The 7,052-nt window shown below is 42.3% G+C and overlaps 1 long non-coding RNA gene across 1 annotated transcript in view; it reads right to left on the bottom strand.

Moving 5' to 3' along the window:
• Window positions 1-4,816, bottom strand: part of LOC106149817 — an 11,444-nt gene extending 6,628 nt beyond the window's left edge. The window contains exons 1-2 of the long non-coding RNA XR_001236232.1: window positions 4,661-4,816; window positions 2,239-2,281 (exon numbers count right to left, since the gene is read on the bottom strand). This is a non-coding gene — a long non-coding RNA (uncharacterized LOC106149817). The remainder of the gene's footprint in view (window positions 1-2,238; window positions 2,282-4,660) is intronic.
• Between the last annotated feature and the right edge of the window lie 2,236 nt (window positions 4,817-7,052).

Here is a 7,052-nt window from a genome sequence, read left to right as displayed (position 1 = left end):
GACTTTCAAATCCAGCACCGCCTATGATCACGAGGCTTTGGAGTCCATCTAGATATGAGCCAAAGCAGAGCGCATAGCTTTTATAATCTCCTAGATGACCACCTGGATAATCGCGATGCCTTGCACACAGTAGATTCTCAATAAATGTTGTATTGTTGTGGGTTAACTGATAACCGGCAAAGGGGATAGTGTGGAAAAGTGATATAACAACCTCAAATCCTAATTTGAACCAGTAATGTTTTTGTCCCAGCACACTCCCTCTCCTTAAGTATTTTCCCCCTAGGCTTTTTTCTCTTTTTATCTCCCTTTATCAAATAAATAAACAGCCTAAGAGACGCAAAGAGTCAGAAGAGAAACAGGCATCTGAGTGATCTACTAACAGTTTACCTGATCCTGGAGAGTGGAAAGGGACTTTGGTGCAGTCTCAAGATTTTTCAAACACTTTCCACTATGGACACTCCCCTCTGTGGAGGTCTTGTGTTTATTTGTTTGTTTGTTTGTTTGGTGGGAGGAAGCCAGATGCTGGGGCTTGACTCTAGGCTTCGCACATGCCAGGCACGTGCTCTACTACTAAGCTACAGCTCCAAACCTTTTAATTTTATTGTGAGACAGGGTCTCACTAAGTTGTCAGGCTGGCCTTGAACTTGTAATCTTCCTGCCTCAGCCTCCCAAGTAGCTTTTACAGGCCTCGCTATAGAATCTTCTTTAATCGGGGCTGGGGATTTAGCTCAGTGGCAAAGCGCCTGCCTGGCAAGTGCAAGGTCGTGAGTTCAATTCCTGGTACCGGAAGAAAACCAAAAAAAAAAAAAGAATCTTCTTTAATCAACAAACATTTGCCTGTTTAAAGAGTAACACATTCTTCTCGTAGCCTGGCAAGTTGGAGACTGTCAGGCTTCCAGGTGCATAATTTTGTTTCCTTAGGTTTACTTTTTAAAGTTTTCTTGTCTCGTTTTAAAAAGAGGGGTGGGTGCTGGAAATAGGACTGGGTTATCTGTAAACGTTCTTCAAATTTCTCCAGGGACCCTGTTTTATGCTTCTGTTTGTTATTCTTTCTTTTCGCAGGATGGTAGTATTTTATATGCTCCACTAAACATAACCAAATAACCAAAAGGCATGATAGACATGAAAAGACTTTTTATCCTTACTTGGGGATGTGGGGATAGACCTCATTCATTCCAGCCAACTTCCAGTCTGGAAATTTCCCTTCGTATCACTGACCTCTGCTCAGTTACCAGCTTGTGCCTGAACACTTCCTGCAACAAGGAATTCACCGGCCCACAGGACAGTGGATTCCAATTCAGGGCAGCTTTAATCATTTGAAAGCTCTTGCTTACATTAAACTGAAACCTGTCCTCTTGTAGCTTCTACCCTTCTCACCCAGTTTCCACACCCAAGTCCTTCAAATACTGAAGAGTGTTACCATGTGCCCAACACAAATTTTCTTCTCCACATTATTTCCCAAATTTCTCAATTGTTTTTCTCTTTTATTTGCTTGTTTTTTGTTTATTGAAACAGGGTCTTGCTTTGTAGCACAGGCTGGCCTTGAACTCACTATTTGCCCCAGGTTAGCCTCAAATTTGCTGTTATCCTCCTGCCTCAGCCTGCCGAGTGCTGGGATTACAGGTGTGTGCCATCATGCCTGGCTCTCAGTAGCTTCCATAGGATAGGATTTCCAAGACTTTTGTAATCCTGGGAATAGCTGGTATGTGTTTTGATGTTTTGTCAATATCTTCATAAAAACTGGTCACTGGCCGGGTGTGGTGGCACACGCCTGTAATCCCAGCTCTTGGGAGGCTGAGGCAGAAGGATCTTTGTGAGTTCAAGGCCAGCCTGGGCTACAAAGTGAACTCAAGGCCACCCTGAACTGCATCACAAGATCCTGGCTCAAAAAGACAGAATAAAAAAGTTCTTTCCATAATAAATAAAAAAGATATATTTGAAAAAAAATGGTCACTGAATGCAGTGCTATAGGCCAGTGGTTCTTCAGCTTTTTTTTTTTTCTTTTTCTTGGTGTTTGGGGGGGTGCTCAAACACACCTTTGGGACTCCAATGAAAACTGCATTGTGCCCTAAAAGAATGTAGGCACAATATTCTCCATCCATTTAGGCCATTTGGGGAGTTAGACTCCAAATTAAGCAGTGTTTATAGAGTACAGTATAATAGTGTCATAGATGGTCTTACCTTAATATTTGATAATGTCTACAATTTCTTTTAACCCAAATTTATTCATTTACTTACCTAGCTTGTTAATTCGGGCAAATGATGGCAAGAAAACTGTGGCCTAAGGAAATAAAATTTGTGCAGATGAGTACTTCAATGCAAATTTTAGAGCTTTTATTGGTCTCTCTCTAATATTTTATTTGAGTCCTTTTATCCCATCATTCCAGCCTGGAGAGAGATTTTAACACCTTGGTTTGAAACTCATGGTATTAACCACCAGGCCCTCCAAGGCTGTGTCATCTGAAAATCAAGTGGTGTTTCTTAGTTTGCCGAAGTGATTAAAATATTGCTTAGACAGACAGATTTTCATGGCATGTATCTCAGAACCCCCCCAATATCATAGCTGTACTACTAAAAATATCTTCTAGCTCTTCCTCCTCCTCCTTCCTTTTTCTTCTTCTTCTTCCTCTTCTTCTCCCTCTGCTTCTCCTTGCCCTTCCACTTCCCCTTCTTCTTCACCTCTCCCTCCTCTTTCTCCTCCTCTCTTTCTTCTTCTTTGTGGTGCTATTTGGGGCACATTTAGTGAAGAAGAATTTCTTTGCCCTTATATATAAAATATATCATTATAGTTAATGCCCAGGTGTGGTGTTATTGCATGCCTGTAATCCAAGCACTTGGGTGGCTGAGGCAGGAGGATTGCAAGTTTAAGGGCAGCCTCAGTGGGCTACATAGCAAGACTGACTCAAAAAAATCAAGATAGATGGATAGATAGGTAGGTAGATAGATAGATACATAGATAGATAGATAGATAGATAGATAGATAGATAGATAGATAGAATATATGTGTAACAAAACTTCCTTTTTTATATTTTAACTTACAAAATAACACCAGCCCAAGTTTAATAATTACATAAGAAAATTTAGCCAGGCCTGGTGTCCCATGCTTATAATCCCAGCACTCAGGAGGCTGAGCTAGGAGGATCACCAAGAGTTCAAGGCCAGCCTGCGCTACATAGCAAGACCCTGTCTCAAAAAAAGAAAAAGAAAGCTTATGTGTCTGCTTACTAACAATAAACAGTTGAGGCCAGGTGTGGCGGGATACATCTGTAATCCCAGCACTCAGGAGGCTGAGGCAGGAGGACTGTTGCAAGTTCAAGGCCAGCCTAAACTGCAGAGTGAGACTCTGTCTCAAAAAGACAAAAAAATAAATAAACAAACAAACAGTTGAGTCACTGTCTTCACAGGCACACACATGTAGGTAGGTTGAAACATTATTGTCAGTAATCACTGTGTTTTATCTGCCAATATTAGTACAAGCACACATCACATCTGATGCGCAGGAATTGCTATCGCACTGACCCTGTGGCAGGCCAGCAGGTGGAGTGAGCCCTGCACCCTCCACTACACAGCTTCACCTGCCTAGTGCTAGAGCACCATGCAATCCAGTCAAAATCACCCAGTATTAAAAGCTGGTGATCTTGTGGAGCTGCATTACTAGTTGCCCAGAGCTGAGGGTTGGACATACCTGATTTGGATGATTCGTGTGCACGTACAGCTTTGTATTTTTAAAACCCCAGATTCAACATAAGGAACATTGAGCTTTTGACAATCACCTGCAAGTTCAGTTGCCTCTCTCAGGATTTCTGCCCTTATCCCACTCTATGTATTAATCACGAAGAATGAACAGAGCACCTTCAGATTTGCTGTTTGCCCTGCAAAGTATGCTTTAACACAGGCCAGCTTGGGGATGGGGTGGAGCTCAACAGTAGAACATGTCCTTAGCATGCGTACGTAAGGCCTTAGGTGCAAGCCCCAGCACCACAAATAAATAAATAAATAGCTAGTGCTATGGTTTGTGTCCAGATGTCCCCCCAAAGTCTCATGCTGTCATGGGTAGAACTTTTTCAGAGGTGGCTGCGTCTAGTGTGTGATGCTGCTATTAAAGTATGTGATTACTAATCAGACCACTGATTGGCATAGTACCACCCTAAACCCAGTAGCCTAGGTAGAGTATAAAAGGGGCAGAAAGACTCTGTGAAAGTCCGTTGTTACTTTTGCTGCCTTGTGGGCACCATGAACGGTCCCCTGCGATGCCCCTCTGCCAAGTCTCCCTTCCTTGGAGTCAGTCAATTATGGACGGAAACCTCTAAAAACTGTAAGCTAAATAAACCTTTCCTCCTTTAACCTTGGGTGTGTCAGATATTTTGTCTCAGCAACGAAAGAAAAGTAACTAAGACTGCAAGGTAGATAAGTAGATAAAATTTTGTTTTGTTTTGTTTTTGTTTTTTTCCAGTACCAGGAATTGCACTCACGACCTCGTGCTTGCCAGGCATGCGCTGTGCGGCTGAGCTAAATCCCCAGCCCCATGTAGATAAATAAAAGATAGGCATGTTTCTTTTCACCAGTAAATATGAGAAGAAAACAACACTAAGATTCACTCACGTGTAATGCCTGGGGTCTAGATGGAGGTTACACCATATATGGAATGGAGAGAACTTACTAGTCAAGTTTGGTCACTGGCTGGGAAAGCCGAGAGTCAAATTCTTCCTGTTTCAGAGTCTCAGGTTCCCACTGGTTGTACCATCTCTTCTTTTGATGGGTGATGGATGACAGGGGAATAAAGTGTGACTATGTGAAGGGCTCTGAAGTGAAAAAAAGAAGCTAGGAAAAAACAAGGGTGGTATTAGAATTTCTCTGTCTGGAACAATATCCATTAAAGACCAAATAACATACTTTAAGAATTAAAACCACAGCACCTGGGGATATTTTAGATAGATAGATGATAGATACATAGATAGATAGATAGACAACAAATAGATAAAGTGTGCACATTATACCACTTTTTTTGAGACAGTGTCTCTCTATGTACTTCAAGGTGGCCTTGAACTCGATATGTAGCCCACGTTGGCCTCAGACTTGCTGTGATCCTCCTGCCTCAGCCTCCCAAGTGAGATTATAGGGGTATGCCACCATGCCCAGCCTGCATCATCTTTTAAAAGCCTAGCTAGGCCAGGTAAGGTAGCACATGCCTATAATCCCGGCACTCAGGAGGCTCATAAGTTTGAGCTCACCAGGAAAACTATTTAGTCTTTTTTTTTTTTTTTTTACCAGGGATCGAACTCAGGACCTTGAGCTTGGCAGGCAGGTGCTTGTGCGGCTGAGCTATTTCCCCAGCCCCAACCATTTAGTCTTAAATTGAATTTATGTGAGTTACACGAAGCACCAGCTGTACGTTACAGCACCAGTGTTGATGAAGGATTGTAACGAGGGTGGACTCTCATGCCAGGTAGACAAGTGAGACTTCATTTGACATAACGTTGGCTCTCTTTAGGGCCTTTATTTTTCCCTGAACAAGATACGAAAACTGGAAAGGCCTTTTAAAAGCCCAGTTAATATTATATAAATACTGAAAGCTACAGTGCATTAGAAGCCAACAAGGTATCAGAATATCTAAATGGATTCTCTGACCTTTAAAACGGAACTGGGCTCTCATGTCCATTTGTCCCATTTTCTTACTTATTTCCGTCCCCGCCTTTTCCCCATTGTCAACTCTTGTTATTCTCAGCGGTTATGGAAAAAATAATAACGCTTTGAGAGCCTAACTGTGACCAAAAGCAACACAGACTGGCAGGTCATCTCCCCTTCCTCCTGGGTTATTTCTAACTGGCCTCATTTCAGAGCCTCTATCAATAAAAATAAAAAGACTGTAACACAAAGCCTATACCTACAAAAGGAATCTCATTAATAAATACATTCAGGCCAGGAATGGGGATGCACACCTGTCATCTCAGCACTTGGGAGGCTGAGGCAGGAGGACTGCAAGTTTGAGCCTAACCTGGGCAATTTAGCAAGACCCCATCTCAAAAAAAAAAAAAAAAAAGAAAAGAAAAGAAAAGAAAAAGAAATTCATTTGCACTGCTGACCTGTAGCTGAGGGGTGGAGCACTTGCCTAGCATGCATGAAGCCCTGGATTTGATGCTTAGTATGGAAAAAAAAGTTCATTTGGATTTTCACCCTACTCCTCAAGAAAATGCTCTGATAATTATATTAGTCCAGTTATGTATGTCTATATGTAGTTAAAATACAATAGGATTATCAGATCACATATGCTTTGATGTAGGTCTTTTTAATGAAACAAACTGTCCCCACATAGTGAGACCTATGGGACTTTAAACCTGGCCTACACTACATAGTGAGACCCTGTGAAACTGAGAGAGAGAAAGACAGAGACAGAGAGAGAGAGAGACAGACAGAGACAGACAGAGAGACAGAGAGATTTGGCAGTAAAGTAAGGGCTAGACCTTTATAGGGGTTGTAAAATTTCTGTTTGGGCCAGTATTCAGTCTTTTGGGCCTCCTTTAATAAGTAACACTAAGCAAAGACTGTGAAAGATTTTATTTTTTCTGATCAAGTCCCTGGTGGCACATGTCTATAACCCCAGTCCTTGGGAGGCTGAGGCAGAAGGATTGCCACAAGGTCAAGGACAGACTGGCTGGGCGTGGTGGCACACTCCTGTAATCCCAGCACTTGTGAGGCTGAGGCAGGAGGATCACTGTGAGTTCAAGACCAGCCTGCCCACAAAGTGAGCTCAAGGCCAGCCTGAACTGGAAGCACTCGGGAGGCTGAGGCAGGAGGTTCACTGTGAGTTCGAGACCAGCCTGCCTACAAAGTGAGCTCAAGGCCAGCCTGAACTGTATATCGAGACCTTGTCTCAAAAAGACAAAAAAAAAACAAAAAAACACAACAAACTGGGAGCTTGAACTACATAGCAAGACCCTGTCTCAAACAAACAAGCAAAGAGTATAATAAAAAAAAAGTAGTAACTTCCTGGCCCTTGAAGATATAAAATAATGTAAATTTTGCTGGGGATACAGCTCAGCGGTGCAGAGCTT

Source organism: Chinchilla lanigera, unplaced genomic scaffold (genome assembly GCF_000276665.1).
Source record: "Chinchilla lanigera isolate Chin_1 unplaced genomic scaffold, ChiLan1.0 scaffold00053, whole genome shotgun sequence".
NCBI lineage: Eukaryota > Metazoa > Chordata > Mammalia > Rodentia > Chinchillidae > Chinchilla > Chinchilla lanigera.
The sequence above is the reverse complement of the archived record's forward strand: the minus strand, read 5'-3'. Positions and strand labels throughout refer to the sequence as shown.